This window comes from Notolabrus celidotus, chromosome 3, assembly GCF_009762535.1.
Source record: "Notolabrus celidotus isolate fNotCel1 chromosome 3, fNotCel1.pri, whole genome shotgun sequence".
Taxonomy (NCBI): Eukaryota; Metazoa; Chordata; class Actinopteri; order Labriformes; family Labridae; genus Notolabrus; species Notolabrus celidotus.
Genome location: NC_048274.1, coordinates 13,854,247 through 13,873,981, shown reverse-complemented (window position 1 = coordinate 13,873,981; position 19,735 = coordinate 13,854,247). Strand labels below are relative to the sequence as shown.

The window sequence follows — 19,735 nt, the reverse complement described above, 5'->3', positions numbered from 1 at the left end:
GAGGCACCCTCTGTTCCAAGCCTTTACCCTTAAATGTCTCTGTGGTTGGAGTGTCCTGAGGCAGTTTGGACCCACCAAACCCCCCCCACCCCAAGCCTTAATAAATCATTATGGAGCAGAGCCGCACTTATCAAGCTGGTCGGAGACCTCTAATGAGCGCAGGGACCAGGACTCTGCACAGGCCCAGAAATATTTTATTAAGAGCACATTTAAAACACACACACACTGCTCGAGATGTATGACCATACTGGTGAGCTCCCTGCATCACATCTGCATCATAAACAGCAGGCCTGAGCCCACAGACTGGATGTGAGAGGCTCACGTTGTTTAAGCTGCAGCTACCTCTGTCTTCCAGTCTGACTCTTCTTCCAGCCGATGCTGAGTGCCCTCTATGGAGCGCTTGGGTTATTTCCTGGATCCCGATGGCTCCTCTGGGGCCTCATGACCTTTGCTCTTATGCTCTAGTTATGATGGCCCTTCAGAGATGAGGACATATTCGCAAGTCAGACTCAGGTCGTCTTCCTGAATAATGGTCTGCTGCTTCTTTATTTCTATTGTTTGCTGTGGTGTCGGGTTAAAACGGCTGAATTTTGAAAACCTACATGCTTCTTAGATATAAACCATGACCTGTTCCAGAGTTTGTTAAAATATGGCCATCAATTTACTTATGACCTCCCTGCCAACTGATTTCATCATTCTTTGGAGCTAAATATTATGACAATTAAATATATCCCTATTCTCTACATCTCAGGTAGAACTAAATGAAGAAGACAGAGGTGGCTCTGTTTCATTGAATTGTCTGAATAGCTTTAACAGTTTTATACGCTTTGTTTTGAACTCTCTTAGCAATCTTTTTTTTCCTGACAGCTTTATCAAATCAAACATTTTTATGACCACTCCTTTTGTGCCTTTAAAACAAGTCCATCTGCTTCTGCTCATCCTTTTTTCCCCTAATGAATAAATGCAATTTAAAGCAGTGACAAAGAAAAAAAAGAGAAATAATAAGAGATCATGGCTCTGGTTGAGACCAGTCTCTTTGATTCATCCAGACTGTCATTAAAGACATGCTCTCAGCTGTGAATCCACCATTCAGAAATACCTGACCTAAGATAATGGCGAGTACATTGTTAATGCATCATTATTTTAATAAGTTGGAAAATTACTTACACCTCTGAACAAAGTCAGAATGAGCAAGGACTCGCTGACAGTAATAATAAAAGGTAAGAAAGTCTTTCTTTTAACTTTCCAACATCCAAGACTGAGGACTGAGAGAAAAAATCTATTCACTGTTGTTTCATCTGACTCTCTTCTTCCTTGGCACAGAAACACCCGGCTGATTAAAGATGACTAAAAACTAAAACCGACCAAGCTACATACCTCTTCTCCTTCCTCCTCTCTTCAACTTTTATTTTTAATGGAAAATCGTCCCCGAGCTCGTTTACTCAGGAACAGAGGGATATAAATGTTTTAAAATTTAACCAAAAAAGAAAGAGAAAGGGGAAGAAAATGGAATGGCAGAAGGAAAGGATAGGTAATAAGAGAAAGATTTTAATCTAAATAATTCATAAAGCAGTCCTTCAATCCCCTTTTTTCTCTCTGCTGACTGGTGTTTGATGAAGATACAGATTTTCTCTCTGCTGGGCTCCAGTGAGGTAAATGCTGTGTGGTGAAGATGGGCCTCCGATAAGGCCCATATATGAGACACTTACCACAGGGAGAAGGAAAACGGCATTACATACAGAGCAGGACTGGATCACAAACCAGGTTAGAATGGCAGGGGAGGCCTTAAGGGAGACAAGGGAAGACATCAACTTAGACTGCACACTGGTGGAGCACTGAGGCCACAGGGTCAAAGAAAGGTGGGACACCCATGAGAGCCTCTCTTTGCTTATATTGAACTCTTTTGAAAACCAGAATATTTCTACAATGATGGTAAGACACAGCATTTCATCAACAAAGGCATGTCTTAAGACCATCTCTACCTTTCTGCTCAGTAGATGTTTTTTATGTCAAGTATTTCATGCAGAAAATATTTAGTTTTCATGTCTGGTATTCAGAGTGGATTGAACACTGGTCTGTAGAAAATGTGCAGGCTGAGAATGTTGTTTGAGAGAAGGAGATGAGGAGGAAGAGGAAGAGGGCTTTGCTGCTCTGAGGTACAGCCCTCTGATCTCCTTTTAAGTTGTAGCCCAGCATGCTCAGCACCAGAGCCCGTCAGACCTGCAGCCCCCCAGGGTTCAAGCTCTGCTCAAAGGGTTCTCCTCTCTGAGGCTCCTCTGCGTAAGCGCCCGGCCGCGGCTCCTTTCCACCTCAGTGATCACACACACACTCCCCGACCAGCCCTGCCTTGTTGACACTGTGTTTGAGGAAGCGTTCTGTGATAATGTCCCAGTATTGATCAGCTATATCTGTGATGATAGCTGCTGGGAGAGCGGCCTGAATTCAATCTGGATGGATTGGTTATCCTGGAGACCAGCTAGGTGGCTCAGGCTGCAGTCTGCCATAAAGGGGGTGAGGTTGTCGGGGTCTAGGGTTCACCAAAGGTGAGGGGCCCTCCCTCCCATCTGTAGTCATGAGAGTCAAGTTCAGCCAGAGGGTCTATGGGGGACTGGAGGTCTGGACGCCATGTCCATCTGGATCAATCTGCATATAGAGGCCAGCTGACGGAGACGGCCCCTCCTGGTTCAGTGACAGGAGAAGATGGCTGAAGGGGACGCTTGATTTGGGAAATGTGATTTTTCTAAGCAGTGGAGGACTTTACTGCTCGCCTTTCTATTCGCTTAATGCAATGCAAATTGATTTTCAACATCACCATCACTGCTTTTATCTCACTATTTCATGTTGATTTGACTTACAGTATGTTTGTTAGGATGGATTCGGTCAATTATTACCTCATTGCACAGAAATTATGCTAAAATAAAGTGACAGTACGCATCTAACCTTTGCAACTTAAATACACACTTCAAAAAATGAAAAGGCCTTTTAAATAAAGTGTTGTATCTAAATATAAATTTAGCAAGTTTCAGTCCTGATGCATATTATTTTAATTGCAAGCAGTTGTCAAGCATTGTGTGAGGTTGTGTGTGTTGTTGTAGTGTGAACCCTGTCCCTCCTGAAGGTGCAGAGGCCAGGCATGCTGTCGCCGCTCATATGCATCTCTTTTATTGTCTATTGTGTGTAATCATGGCCCTCACGCCTCTCAATGCCAGACTTTTGACCCTTTTTATTTCTCTGTCCGTTTTCAGTTGCCCCGCCACCTAACAGGCATTAGACTACTGAACAGATGCAAGTGAATGCTAATGAGGCCCTCTGAATATCCTTTTCATAGTGTGGATGAGAGAATGAGAAAAAGTAGTATACTGCATGTTGAGTGTAGTTTCAGGAAAATGATGGATTTATTTTTTGAAATAGAATATTATGGCTCACACTCTTAAGTCAGTGTGGGAGTCATATAGGTCACACATGTGTGTTTGTTTTTGTGTGTCAGTTTGCACACGTGTCCACGCATCTTATAAACATGCAAGTGCGTGCACGTGTGTTGCAGCCGTGCATGCATGCGTGTGTGCGTGTGTGTACGCGCATCCCCAGGCTAAACAAAGCATGCTTTTCCTTGGCAGTTCCCCCCTTGTCACTGCAGAGGCCTCAGTGTGTGTGTGCGAGTGCGAGAGTGTGTGTATGATCAATCTCACATGGACCAGTCATGGTGTCAGGGCAGCAGTGGATCTGACTCTCTCTCTCTCTCTCTCTCTCTCTCTCTCTCTCTCTCTCTCTCTCTCTCTCTCTCTCCCTCTCTGTCCTCGTCTTCCTCTTTCACTCTTGCTCCTCTCCATCCATCCTTTCCTCTGACTGTGGGACAGTAGGAGGAGTGCCGGGTCAGGGAGCGAGCCTATCGAGCGGCCATCTTTTTTTCTGGAGGATAATTAATGCATGCCAAGCTGGAGGGCTGATCCCGCCACCGGACTGCTGCAGACAGGTACCCATGCTGCCCTGCTCTCTTTTACTTTGCTGACTGACTGAACTGCTGACCAGTTCTCGCTTTAACACACACACACACACACACACACACACACACACACACACACACACACACACACACACACACACACACACACACACAGACAGACACACTCACACACTCTCTCTCTCTCTCTCTCTCTCTCACTCTCTCTCTCTCCCCTCCCTCTGAGTCTCTCTCTCTCTCTCTCTCTCTCTCTCTCTCTCTCTTACACACACTTGTACACACACTGTACACAGCATGCACGCCCATTACTGAGCAACTTTTAATAGTGTTTGCTGCAGTGAGACTTGCTTGGTTTCCCTTTTTGATCTCCATTGTGTGGGTTTGCAGGTTTACAGGTGTACAGTTAGAGAGACACATTTTCTGCTCTGAGGTGGCAAATGTCATGTTTTTCAAGTTGAAGTGGGTTGTCTTTACTGCTCTGGGCTGTACTAGGTGCTTCTGCACCTCTGATCGCCTCTGATCGACTTTCTCAAAGGTTACAGCGTTCCTCTTTTTCTGTGATTTTGTGTATTTGAAGTGTTATTCCTCGCTGAGATAAAAACCAAAATATGTGGCAAACTGTGTGATGATCCTGAAGCAGTTTAACTGTTGGACTGCTTTGCAACATTGTTAGTTTTTGTACCCTGAGGTGGTTTCTGAAATGTTGTTGGTTTTTTTATTTTTCTTTAAATAACGAACACATGAAAATAAGCAAGAAATACGGAGATACTCATTTTTTATTTTCTCAAAAGCTCTATTGGTTAGAAAACCCATAGTCACCTACATTTCCTCCAAATCCTCAAACATCCTCTGACCTACTTTTTGATTTTTATTTCTCACCTTTTCTGATGTTGATGACACTTAAAGAAATGACTAACACAAAGTGATGTTTGTTTATATAATCATATTTAATTCTGATTTAACAGCCCTTTAGCACTTTTATCTGAAACAAGGACCATAGAATATAACATTGATATCACTTGGATGCTTTAGTTTCTCTTCAAAGTGACATGTTATTTAAAAAGTTTACCCCTGCCCATTACTTTGGATTGACAGACTGCATCAACTTTCAGAGTCCTGTAGGCCAGCAGCTACTTCACAGGTCTGAGGAAGGAGGAAAAGGTGTTTCCTGTAAATGTCACTTTCATTTTTAGATGATGGGATATTTTTCCAAAGGGTCAGCGAAAGAGTTCTTGGTTGGTTTTGCTCTGGAGGCTTTGAGGAGGAGTAAATTTAGATTGCACATTAAGGTCTTTTAAAGAACTTCAGGTTGCTACCTATCATCATGTGAGGGGTTTGCACTGCATTATAACTGAAACACGTTAGCATCTATTATCATCAGCATTTATTAGATGAAGCTAGGTGAGCCTTTTAGAAGTTGTTCCAAACTTAATTTACACATATCTATTCGCCCAAGAGGTTAATGGCTGACAAGTTAACCCCTGCAGAATTATCTTCCAAATGGCCTGCAGCATATGATAACCTATAATCAATACCACCAATTACGTGTCACACAGAGGCTATTGGCCGTGACCTGTGTCTCATCAAGAGACTTTCTGAAGAAAGAGGATCTCTTGCACTATGCAGATGCAGGATGTCTCACATTGTGATGTCATTGCAGACACCTGGGACCACCTATCATCCTCTGGCTGTATATTTTCATCCCATGTTTGATGCTTCTTGACCCTTTTCCTCTCTGCTTGTCTTACTCCTCATTTTGTTTGGTCCACACCTCCATCCTTAATAACCTCTTCTCATTTCTGTACTTGATGTCTTAACAAATTGAAGAAAGATCACACTGAAAAAAAAAAGTTTGAGTCTCTATTATGTTGAGTCTCATAAATGTCCATGAGACAATTTGTCTCAAGCTTTAATTGGTGAGTGAGGTCTCATTTTAATTCTAACTTATTTTAAATGAGTTTGACTAAAATATATAATGTGTGGTAATTAAAACATGTGAAGTAAATCTTCAGGACAATGACACACTTAAATTACAACTTCATTTCTGAAAGTTAGACAATCTGCATGTTTTCACCTATAACTACATGCTTGGTCAAGTGTCTCATGTGCAAATCAGTACATGAAATCAAAAACAATGTACTGGATGAAAATTAAACATAATCATCAATCTACTGAATCTGAAAAAAGTATATTACAACTCATGAAAGTCAATCTATTTTGTTATTATCGTTTTATTATTTCCAGCCCATCTTACAACTCAAGACGTTACACTGAAATTACATGATAAGTGTGATTACAAAAATTAACCTGAATTAAGATAACAATGTTTTCATAAAATATGTAAGTGCATAATTTGTGCCGGCTTCTTTGTACTCGGTAACATTTTTTTTTAGGGTATAAACACGTAAATTACGTTATAATTAATTGGAGCTACATAATTGCAACCACTAATTTTGTATCTTAAAAATCGAACATTCCTAGTTTTAAAGAGTAAAACAAAAATATAAAGCAAAAACAGCCTACTGAGTATGATTTTTAATTTTCTGAAGTAACGAACACGTGAGTAATTAGAGCCTCAGCACGCATTTTTCAGATGTTAGAGTGAAACTTTTTCTGCTTTAGAAATTAGAAGTCGTTAATTCTCTGTTCGGTCTTAACTATTTAAACAACCAGTCAAAAAAAAAAAGAGCATTTTTTTTAAAAAGCCTTCATCTATATTTATGAAATGTGCGACATGGCTGCGTATTTGAAACTATGACAGACTAAAAAATCTAATTTGGAGTTTCTGCAGTGTTTTCTCAAATTCTTAATGACGCATTTTAATTCAAACTAAAGTCAGGTGTTTACTTGTTTACACCTCGGTAATAATGATCAGACTGTTAGTTAAGTTTAAATAAGAAATTAAAATAAAAGGCATTAATATTCAAGTGGATTAATTAAATTAATGTAAAAAATACGCTTAATTAATTATTTTTTATAAGTATATGATCAATAATATTAATTACATAATGACATGTTTATATTAATCCTGGCCTGTTCGCTGCTGGCAGAGAGGCGTGCAGACAGCACGCGCTGCTCTCGGTGTCCTCCCGGGTCTGTTAGTGGTGGTCACTGGCTGCAGAGACCTTGAACTTCACGGGGCTGGTTTGGGGGGGGGGGGGGTCTCAGATAAGGGGGGGTCAGCTGAGAGCCATATGCCTCCCATGTGACTGCTGTAACAGCACAGAGAGAGAGATACTCACTGACTCTAGATTCTGAAAAAATTTCCTTGGCTCGTTTCTTTTTCTTTATTATAGCCTGCATTTGTTTATTTATTCTTTGACATCAATCCATCGTGTCTCTTTCAGTGAGTGGCCCACGTGTGACTGGCAGAGATGTGACCGTAATAAGAGAGGTCCAGTTGGTGCGATCTATTAAGACATCCAATATAAAGTTGTTATTTTTTCAGCAGGGCTTTTATTTTTCACATGTCCAGCTAAAAGGCCTTACATTAAACATTACATAGTCAGCCTGCTGATGGTTTCATCTGTTGGGGCCTATAAAATATTCAGTTTAGAATAAGGTAGCCTATAAGCGATGTGGAGTGTAAGAATCAAATGGGGGCTTAACTTAGGATGGGTTTCACCCCTCCTCACCGTCTCACCTCCACCCTCATCCTCATCACACTCTCACCCACACTCTCTGCGGTCCAGACCTGCCTCACATCCAGGCCCCTGTTCGCCCTTCCTGTCCTGGATAGGATGGCACAGAGAGGGGGGCTAATAGCTTACTGTAACCAATATAAATAGAAACATGCAGCAATAATTAATTATTTCACGTGTTTTTTTCCCTAAATGTAGCGCTGATGGCTCGTCTGCTTCCCGTTTTTCCCCCTTCAACAGGGACTATTTTGTTTCACAAATGTTAATTGATTAATGATCAAACCTTCTTGCGAGTAGATCCATTTACATCCTGCATTGATGTCTGAGGTTTCTATTTTAGCTGCACATCAATTTGGTCTATGTAAGACTACAGGCCCCATCCTCTGTAGCATCTATACGATATGTCAGCTCGCGCTAACTATGATGTCATGTTTGAAATGCCTTTGGTGTTTGAGTGACTGAAGGTATACTCTTAATAATGAGGCCTAAATAAACATTATTATTTCTTTCTTCTGAGGGAGAAGAGGCAGTTGAGACGAAGGTGAGGGATAAATAAATGATGTTCTGAGATGAAACTTGAAAACAAACTCAGGTGGATGAAACGTCTGATTGTGGCAGGTCTAAATATGATTTGTTTGCAAGCTCTCCGTCAACAAAACATCCCGTGAGATTGTCAAAAAGGCTAGTGTTTTAGTTAAATTCATTTTAGATGAAGCTTCAAAATAGAATAAAATTACAGCATTTTCTTATAATTTTGAGGGTGTTGTATGAACATAAACAAAAGGCCTGTGTCTTTATTAACCTGAACAAGCTTTTTATTTAAAAATGTTACAGTTCCTATATTCTAAAGAACATAAACACAATTATCAGTTTTTTGATTGAATAAAATGCTTAATTTTCTACTTGCCCATACAGCAATTTATTTAGATTTATTGTAAAATAGTAATCAAAGGTTTACATATGAGAAGATTTTCAAAATAAAAACGTAGGCCTAATTGTTGTATCCATTCTAACAAGTGTCCTATTAGAATATAATGAATATTAAATAGACGGAATAAACTTGTCAGATTCAATTGGATCACTCGCCGCATTCCTCAACAGTTGGCCCGCGAGGCAATTAAAACAAGCTATTACCCCGTGATAAAGCCTAATTAGCCCCGATTAGCAGCTAAAAGGGGAGGGGGGGCGCTAATTGAAAAATCCTTTAGAGGAGGAGGTTGTGTATTGTAGACACGGGGTCCATGTAAGCAGCTCTCACTGGTAAATACCATTCACATTCAAATGAGAGTGACAAAGTTTTGGCACGGAAACAAGCACGCGTCTCTATCCCCTCCCTCCCTCTCTCTCTCCCCCCCTGCCTGCTCCGCCTTTTGTTAACCTGACACGTGTTTGGAGGGGCGAGATTTGGTTAATTCTACACGAAGATGGCACCGTGCCCAAAACCTAACCCTAAACACTGAAAACGGTGTAACTAAAATGATATCCCAGATTTTTCTTCTTTGTTTTTTTTTTTTCTAACAGTTTCTTTTTTCTTTTTTTTTTTAATAAAACGCCCACAAATACGAGCACACAGCAGCGCGCGCACGTGCCAACAAAAGCGCACACAGGAATAATCTCATTGGAATAAAGAGGGGGGAGAGTGTGTCAAGAATGGACTTTAAATGCATTTAAGCTTCAGTATAGGGAGCAGAGCTCTGCACCTGTCTCTCTCTCTCGCTGCAGATTTGCACCCCTCCTGCTGCTGGCGATGAGGACTCGCTCCTTCTGTGTATATGTGTGTGTGCGTGTGTGTGTGTGTGTGTGTGTGTATGAAAGAGAGAGAATGAGTGTGTGTGTTTGTGTGTGACTGGCCATGCATGTCATATTTGCGACCGAGACACACACACACACACACACACACACACACACACACACACACACACACACACTTACACTCACACACGCAACCGACGCCTTTCCTGCGGCATTTGTCTCTTTCTTGTGCATTACAGCGAATATGTGACCTAAATAACCACGTTATTGTCTGTTCCCGCTTTAAGACTTCTCATAAGAATAATCCGTAATTTTGCACGTTTTGTTGCGTCTCCCCCTCCCTCCACTTCCACCGTGTCGTCGTCTTTGATGAGCGTAATATTAACATGATAAGGAGATGTCAATGAAAAGCTCTGTACCTGACTGAGCAGATGGCTCTGTGATGCTGCCTCTAATGTAATATTAATGCATGCAGGGCTTGTTTCTTATCAGGGAAGATCTCTCCAAAATTGTCCTCCGCAGGGACCCACTTAGAGTGAAGCACACATAATGGAAATGATCACTCTTTTTTAGCCTGCCTCTGAAAGATATCACTCCTTTTTAGACAGAAAGTGACAAGAATTTGCAAAGCCTGCTTCATTTAGGCCTTGGAAGTATTTTTTGGCTTATGTAAGCATATTTTTCAGGTTAAATTTAATGCTTATTCATACAAAATTACAATGAAACTGTAACATCTTTCTAAGAGAAACTGAATTATCAATTCAATTGCTGTAACATTTTTATTGATGATTGAAGCAGTTTTTTTGAGACAACAGAACTCTGGGGGATTTTTAACTGCTAAAAAAGAGCAAAATTGAAAAATACAAAATTGAAATAATTTTGATTTTAAACCAAGCTCATTCTGAATCATGGACTTTGACAGACTTGATTTAGCCTGTATGTTTTTTCTTTTTCTTTAAATTATTTTTGTAAATTTAATTCAGCTTTGTTAAAATAATTTAAATTGCCCCATAATTCAACATTTTCTATAATAAGAAGATCTAAAAGCACAGAGAAAAATAAATCTACATACGGCTGGTAAATCCAGCCTATGAATGTAATGATTTTGTGTTGAGGGCAGTTAAGATGTATTTAAATGACTCATGTTGACACTTGGAGGTATTGATTGTGGGATTGTATAGGTGTAAGTAAAATGGAGTGTTGATGCGTCTGCTCTGGGCTCTGCCCTGTGAGCACAGAGGACCCGGGGATAATGAGGCATAATGCTGCCTGAGACTGGGCCTCCTGCTGAATAAATCTCAAATTATACCCCAAACCAAGTGAACATTCTCCTGGGGGCCACAAGGTCAAGTCCACGACCTCTGACCCCACATAGTCTGTGTCTGGGGAGGAGGTGAGACGGAGACTGAGCATGGCTGCTGCTGCTGCAGCTGATGATGGTGATGAGGATGATGATGATGATGATAGTGGTAGTGAAGGAAGTGGACTGGACCTGGTTGTTGTCTGCTGTCCTCAGCTCTGCTCCTCCCGCCTTGATTTTAGCTAACAGTCCATCTATTATTTAGCAGACTTATTAAAAGTTATTTCAGAGCCATCAGGTCCTGCCAGATGACCTGAGAAAAGGGGGCCTCCTGAGTGGCCAGACAGACTGGAAAATCCAAATGGACACAGTGGAACTGCTAAAACACACGGGCTCCAAACAAACAGAAAACACTGTCTGCATTATTAAGAGGTGCATTCACTATCGGGGAAATAAGAGCTCTTCAATATTTCACAAGCACAATCTCAAATATGGATGAATGTTTAATTAAAGGAAACTTTTGTAGTATATGTAAAAGAAAACTTAAAAGCAGCACAAAATAGGAGGAAACATTTTAGTGAGGTCTTAAAGGAAAATAGAAAAAAAAGTTAGCGACTCAATTCATTTTGTGAAAACAAAAAACAACAAAAACAGAAAACAGCTCAAATTTTAAAATAATACAAGTTTCTTCAAATGTCAGGACATTTTTCTTTTTTTTGCAAAAATAAAGGAGTGAAATAAAACAAATAATTTGAAGATCTAAAATATTAAAATCCAAATATTCCTTTGTTTACAAAAGAAAGTATTTTCTGAAGATATAGTTTATAACATTGATCCTTAAGTGTTACACTATTAAAGAACATTTAACAAAGTATTTTACCTTAAAGCCCTTTAATATATTATAACCAATTAAAGTAGCATTCAATCTCAAAACATTCGGCCTTATCGAATGGAGACTGATTGACCTGTGTCTGGACACAGCTCTGGCCTAAGTTTGTGCACACTTTTGAATATTCATATCTTTGTTGAAGAAGCGTGACATAACCTTTTCCCCCTTAATGTGATGTGTGCACATGCACTTCCCAGCTGTGTCCAGAGAGGGCGGGTCTTATGTGGGGGGGGAGTTGTACTGCGTATGGAGCAGGAGCTGGCCGAGGCGGAAAGGTCAGGGGAGGCAGGAGACAGGCAGGCTGGCCGACTGCTAACGCTTTGAACCTAACAGATGGTGAAGGTTAGGTGACGTCCCCTTGCCTGGCCTTTCCCCAGTAATTGAGGATAATTTGAGCACCAAAGAGCGTGGGCCTGTCCACTGTCAGGCCCAGAGAGGAGAGACGAGGTTAATATGAAAATGATTTTGCATTACGGCCGGCTTTGTGAGGCTGGCCGCGGTCCTAATCCTGGCCTGAGGCAGCGGGAATGAAGAAGTGTCACCCTGGGTCCAGGCGCCACGCCACGCACATGAATACATCTCCAACCCATCGCCCTGTGCCCCCCATTAACCAGCACTCTGCCAGGACCGATTACACACTCCCACTCAGGAGCTGGCCAGGCTTTGGGGGCATTTTAGGGAGGCTTGGGAGTGAACTGACATCACCCCACATCCAATAAGAACAAAAGAGGTACAGGGAGGCCGTGCCATATCAGTGGGGATTTTTCACCTCTCACCACAGCTTCTACAGCTTAGCACATCACTGTGCAACTAATCTTCCATTAGAACCCCTGTTTGAAGCTTTGGAAATCTTCAAAACATAATTTTGCATTAGAAAAAAATGCATATCATGATGCATTTTACAGCCAGTTGGATCTTTTATTTTTTCCTTATATTGTTTAATTTCCAGGGATAAAGTTGACAGGCTATATGACTGGATTGACCGGACTTTTCCACAACACAAGCCTGACAAGTTGCAACTGTGGGACCAATTCTGTCCAGAAAGTTGCCTCTTTGGTGTGATGAAGTCATTTACAACTATTGATCTAATAGTCAAACAGGGCATGTTAACCTGAAGAGCCTTGGAGGGAGTTTCTGGGAAAATGAAGGAGCCCCGGGGACGCTCTCATAAGCTCAAGCACGACACAATAGACAGAGATGTAATTTAAAATGTTAGCTGTGGCCTGGGCCCTTTTAAAAACTCTAGTGTTGTGCTGCTGTGTGCCGCTACAGCTTCCTGGTAAAGTTTTACGACAAAAAACCATGTCAAGTTTTGTTGGCTTGAAATATATTATTAATTAAAACTGTGAAATAAGTCTTTAATGTGCAGTAAATAAATGTAGACTCAAGTATTCATGCAGAAAGATACATTTAGGTTAACAGGAGGAACTTCTAGAAGATGTGTGTATGAATTTGTCTGTTTATTCAGAGCAAACACACTGAAGGGCTGCTTTGTCTTATTAAAGTAGGGAAACAGTCAAATCTTGGCTAAATTTGTGGCTGATTTTCAAACAGACTTCTCGTTTTAATCAGTACAAATGTAATGGAGATAATTGAGTGAGACACAAAAAAGGAAGGTTTTCTGATCTCTGTTTTCTTAAATAACAGAAGTGTTTCAGTGGTCACTGTTTAAAAATTAAATTCCCATGAAGTAAAGTAAGTTCCATCAACTTTAGCTGCATTTTTTCCACCTTCCTACATAGTAACTGCAAGTATTCATTCACTCTTTAATTCTGCCCCATGAAAAGGGCCCAATATTTCATCCCCACACTGCTGTAGATCCAGATTTACAACTACAACTGCATGAGTGTTTTCCCTGTGTGTGTGTGTGTGTGTGTGTGTGTGTGTGTGTGTGTGAGATATAGCGGCTGTGCTGCAGTGTCTATCTGGGTGGCCCATGGGCTCCCCTAGGTGTAGTCCAGATGAAGGGGTCTTTACTGGGCCGTCCCTGCTGCTGTGCCCTCTGCTTGTCCGTCTTGTTCCCCAGGAGCTGCAAGCTTTAAACTCACTCCGCAGCCTGTGACCTCCTCCTCCTCCTCTTCCTCTTTCTCCACCTCCTCCTCCTCATCCAGCTTGGCCTGTCTGAGCAGGGGACAAACCCTCCCAACCCTGGAGGATAGTCCCTGGTTAACTTCAGTCCCCGTCCCCTCTCCACCTCTTTCACGGCCCTCCCTGCCCACTATAGTCCCGGCCCCCCTCAGTTAAGTTTGAGTAAGCTGAAACATGTTCAAGTTCATGTTCGTAGTGGAGATCAATAGTGATTCATTGGCTGAGCTCATAGCACTGATTTAGTTAAAACAGAATAAATGTCAAAGATGAAGGAGTTTGGTTCAATAGGGCAGGCAAAGGGGTTGTCTCAACCTCTCTTCTCCCCCTCCATCTTTCTCTCTCTGCCCCCCCTCCCCTTGCTTTATGGTGATTGGTCAGTTGTCCCCTCTGAGCTTCCTCCTCAGGGTGGATGAAAATTGGCGACTGCTTCCCAAACAAGGAGAGAAACAGATGTTTTATACAGTTAATAGACAATTTTCTTTTCACATTGGGACCCAGAAATAAAGGACTCACACGCATACACACACACATAGAAACACACACTGACAAAGAAAGACACATACACACAAGTGGTACGATTTAAAAAAATTTTTCTTCCATATTTCGTGATGCAACCCATGTTTCAGTAAATCACAAGAAAGGCAAAAATTCAGGCAGTTTAGATTTTATTTATTTGTTCTCTCACCAGGGGTGTATTCCTCCATCTTTCTTTGCAGCAGTTGGAGATGTTATCTTGCATGTGTTTTCTATTTTACATGTGCAAGTTAGAGACCTGGGAAGAACCAGTGGCGCAACAGGGCTTTCTGTATTATTGCCTTCTGATTATTTCCCCTTTCTTTTTTTCTTCTTCTCCAATTGGAAAAATAACATTCATCTTTCCTTTGACCTAAAAGATCATGCCAGAAAGTATGTCTTTGAAAAGTAAAACAAAAAATCCACTTTTAAATAAGATCAATTGTAAACAAACCCAGGGCAACCCTTTGAAAGGCCCCGCCAAGAGATTTACCTTGCCCTGTGGCAAATAATATTTCTTGAACTGGGTTTAAATTTCAAGTGTCTTGGGTTTATAACAACGTGGAACAAAAGAAAGCCAGTCTCTGAACAGCAAATATTATCTGCTGGTTGGGCAAGATGTCAAGATTGCCTTTTTGTTGTCTCAAATACAGGGGCAGAGCTGGTGTCTGGCAAATCCCAGAATAAACCTCAGAATATCTCCCTATTTACTCGAATTTAGTAGGATCACTGTAAACCACATCTGCATGCACACTTTGAGACAGATCATATAAGTTAGCTGAATTTTCTTAGACTGTGTCCTTTCAAGGTTTCTATAAATTAAGCTTTATAAACCTGAAACCTCCACCCAGTTTCCCTTGTTTCTTAAAAATCTGTTAATTAAATTTCTAATACAAAATTTTTACACACATTTTTTAACCCTTAAAGCTGTCATGAACTTCATGTTCTTCTGCTTTTAATAATGCATATTATTAGAGTTCATTTTCAGACATGTGATCTCAGTTTCCTCTTTTATCCTACTCTCTGATTTGATGATTAATTATAGAAATGAAAAAGAAGAGTGTTCTTTGTTAAAGCTACCTCTCAGAGTACTATACATACAAATAACTCTTTACTTTTTCTTGGTAATAATAGGAAGCCAAGTAATGACCTGTCCCCTGATTGGTCTCATATTGAACCATGATGAAAGCACATGGGATTTTTTTTCATAGAGGCCTGGCGTGACATCCATTACTCCTTAATATCCTGCAATCTTCCTCCTTGCCTTTCTCCTTTGCCCCCCAAATCCCTAACTCTAAAAATACAACACCCCGCCTCAGCACACATTTCTCCTCCTCTTTACCCTACCTCCTGCAACACATTTAGTCTTTTTGTTTATTTATGTTCTTTTAAAAAGGAGGACACATGAGAGAAGAATGGCTAAGTAATCATAAACGAAAGCTTCTGCTGCACCTCTGAGTCACTTTTCTTTTAATTGGATGCAGCTTGTAAGTGAACTTCAGGGGCTGGATTGAGGGAGAAACAGTACTGTCTGTAATTTGGTTTTCCTTTGTAGTGAGCCCTTGTCAGAGCCAAATAAACCCAGTGCGGCTCACCGACCGGGCAACCTTTTCCCTACAAACCGTTGCACCCAAGCAAAAGAGCCTCCTCTGTCATCTGATGTTCCACTCTACTTAAAACAGAGCAGGGGGGTGGAGGAGAAAAGACAGAAAAAAACACAACCCAGCTATCATCATTTTATTTTGATTTTTCCCCCCATCCCATTCTTTAATCCCTCTGATGAAGTCTGGACAGGCAGAGGCATGCTCTCGCAGACAGCAATTTCGCTGCACCATATGTGCCTCACACATCGGATGGCAGGGAGGAGAGGGGTCTGTCGGGAGCACAGCCAGGAGCGAGGAAGGAGAGAGGAGGAAAAATACACGACATGAAATCCAGAATGGGCTGCAGCCGGGGCGCGCTCATACCCTGTGATGTTTCGTCTGCAGCATCTGCTTACGCTGCATCAGCAAGGTGCCCATCATGCATTTACCCTTACAAAAAGATGCACCCTCTGAAACACGTGGACCTGTTCTGAGATATTAACACTTATGCAGGTAAACAAATGAGCCAGGTACTCACACAAAAGGAGCCAGGTACCCCACACAAAATGGTGGTGAGCTGTGTGCTTGCTTGGCCCCTCCCCGCGTGTAGGATGTGGTGCCGACACCCTGATCATGTGATTAGAGAGGATGGAAAATAGCTGCGCATCTACTGTGGTTGCCTTCAGACTCCCCTGGTTTATCCGATCGCCCAGAGGAGATGCCTTTAAATTTACTGTCGATGGAATCTGCTGTAAGAAAGAATGAAAAAATGAGGAACCACCAAATCTAACGCCATAGTTTCACAAAAAGGCCTTTTAAACAAAACAGATCTGATTGTGGGGCCATACATTCTGAAGATTTTCTGAAGAACATGAATATGTTGATGTTTTTCATCCCTATGAAGAAAGCATCACCATCAGATATGATGAATAATGTTTTAACTGCAGATATTAGGAGCTGTATTCTTGTCACTGTAAAAAGGACACAGAGGGGAATGGGTGGAGGCTAAAATAATTAAATTTGGGTCAATAGACCTTGCCCAGTTACACGCAAGGGGAGATCCATAACCCTGCTTGTTCCCTGATCTGTTTGCATTTTCAGCAGCCTCTGTGCTGACCAAGCAGCTTGCTCCTTAAATCTCACACTTGCTTCCTATATACATAATATATCCATCCCATATCCTCCGGACCAGTTTACACCCGCGGTGAATTATGTGTAGACCTCAGGAGGGATGCACTTCATTCCTTCTTCTCCTGGAGAAGGAGAGAGGAGACAGGGAGGGAGTTAGTGAGGGTGGGATAGAGGGGCAGAAGGTTACACTTAAGCCCTGATTGGGTGGTTTGTAATTAAGGCTGCATTTGGCAGCTTTCAATTTTAGGTGAAAATTGAAGGGGAATTAGAGTGACTGTGTCTATTACTAAGCTCACCTGAGAGCTCGGGAGCATGTATCAGTCCTCCCAAACTCTGTCCTGTCTTACAGATTACTCCACAATGGGCTGGCTGGGCTCGCTAACACTGATGTGCAGTGAAGATGGGCTGGCTTCATTCGAGGGAATTCTACGGTAGCTGACAAGGGCAATGATCCTCAAAGGCCCAAGATTTCTTTTTTTGTTTTCTGAGTTTGAATTTGGATGGTTTATTTATTTGCAATGTGTTTACTTTATGCTTTTGCTCTCTGCAGCATGCCTTTTCATTTGTAGCTTATTCTCATTATTGTCTTTGTTTTGGACTACATATGTTTTTACTTTAAAGCTCCTGTTCTGAGTTTTTAGCTGCTTATGAAATATTCAAAAGCTTAAAAGAGAGGCCTCCTTATGACCTACAAAAGCCAAGGAGACAATCAATGTTAGTCTGACTATAGCTGTATAGTTATTTGTAATGTCTCAAACTGCTGGCGGGGGGTAGGTGTCAGTTGAATTAATTGATTGCACTCGAGCCAAAAACAGCCCACAGCAATGAGTGATACTTTTGAGTGTTAAAAGAAATCAGGCTGAGATTTTTTTGTAGGAAACATTAATTTCACATGAACAGGACAAAATCAGAAATACAAGATAGGAGAGGTACTACGCCAAATCAACACAAACTGAAAGTTCCCTACGGGGGCTTTAAATTGTTTATGAATATGCAACCTGTTCCTCATAATGGAAATCTTTTTGCCGTTGCAGTGCATTTTCTGTTGTCAGCCAGAATTCAGCCTAATTACAAGAGAAAACAACTAATTGATTTATTTGAAGAAGTTGCTGTGATCAAAAGACTTTAGCTCTTTTACAGAAACACAAAAAAGAGTAAAAAGCTTCACAGTCGTGTCCAACCGTGCCGCTGCTGTGAAAAATTCCTCACACTAACGCATCAGTATCATTGCATTCATGCCGAGTTGGACAGTGGCTCCAGCGAGTCGTTTTAAATGTATTTTAAATGGCAATAATAAGGCATGCTGAGTGATGGATGCTGTCAGTGTACAGCGTATACCTATGCAGCCCCGGGCCCAGCAGGTGTAGATCAGCAGAACATTAGACAGACAGGGGGAAATGTGGCGCGCATGTGGCGATGTCTACGAGAGGAGACATACATCAGCTGTCCCTCAGTCCATACTGTAGCTTCTGGAAGTGTGTAAGAGCTCTGCCCAGGAGGATCTGTTTAATGCTCTTCATTTGCTGCAGGGGAAACTGAGACATCCCAGGGTATTGATCCAACTATTGACATCATTTGACGGTTCCTTTCAAGCTTATTGTTCAGCTGCCAAGGAAAGAGAGTGCAAGTGTACCGGGGTGATCTCTGTGTCATCGGTTCAGCGTGTGTGTAATGTAGTGAGATGCATATTCAAAGCAGGGTACTCTTGTTCAAAGAGGTTACCGCACCCTGACCTCAAGCAGCTTGGCCTTAGCCTTTGTCAACCTCACAGAACCAGCAAAGCCTGCAGCTCTCAGGGCCTATGATTACAGTGCTCTTCGTCTTCTTTCTCCTTCTTCTTATGTTAAACATTTTTTGGCCTTTATGCAGCTTTTTTTTCAACATCCTGAAAAGTGATTTAAGTTTTAAGTGATGAACTGTGTTCTGATCATAACTTTGTGGTAATTTCAAATTTAGCAGTTTGCTTTGAACATTTTCCCTGTTAAAAATATGAATTGTTAATTTTCGCCTTTGCTCATTTTGAGACCGTTACTATGTCCAGTCAGTGTTCGGTCCTTTGGAGGCTGCACTTGACTTTGAGCCATTCCCAGGCTCTTGAGGGCTGCGAGGGGGGGCTCCGAGGGGACAGCTTTGTGTGACGCACAGAGAGCAGATGTTCTTCTGCATTTGTTGTGGTCGGTTTTGGATGCCGTCTCCGTCCAGACGTGACCCCTGACCTCTTAGGTTGATTAGCATGCTCCTGTAGTAGGGGTCAAAAAACCCAAATCCCTCATGCTCGGTTCAGCCTTGGAGTTGTTGTAGAGAACAATCTGTTTTTGGTGGATGATCTTTTTCTGATTGTAAATGCTTGGTATGATTTATCAGCTGATCAGGTTGTGTTTTAAGGAGATTTATCTAAAATGTGTTAATATTATCTGCAAAAATGGCATGGACTTTTTCATAGTTAACCAAAGTGTACAAAATTATATTAAGTTTAAAAAATGTCTCATAATGAAAATATAAATCTTTCTTCACCAATAAAAAGATTAATTTTCAGTTGAAACATATAAAACTGATACATCTTACTTTTAAAATTTAATTAAAAAACAGTGCATCCAGGCCTGATATGTCTTTACTTTAAAGAGGATGAATTTTTTTAACAAGGATGCTTCATTTGCTTCCTCTTTGTCTTTAAATCTTATCCTACAATAACACTTCATACTTAGTGCGTTTTGATGGAATCGGACTAATTGTACTAGGAAGAATATCCAACTCTGAGTATTATTCTGAAATACACACTGTTCTTTTTTGACAAATGTAAGTTCAGCTTCAAGTTTCAAATGAAACAACAGATTGTTTTGACGTGAGACATTGTTTGTGTGTGCTGCTCTCCCTGTA

General features: G+C 41.2%; 1 protein-coding gene across 1 annotated transcript in view; it reads left to right on the top strand.

Annotated features, from left to right (window-relative positions):
• zfhx3 (zinc finger homeobox 3) overlaps positions 1-19,735 on the top strand; it is a 333,992-nt gene that overhangs the window by 96,911 nt on the left and 217,346 nt on the right. Inside the window, exon 5 of the mRNA XM_034680500.1 lies at positions 3,858-3,973. The gene's annotated coding sequence lies outside the window, so the exon portion shown is untranslated. The remainder of the gene's footprint in view (positions 1-3,857; positions 3,974-19,735) is intronic.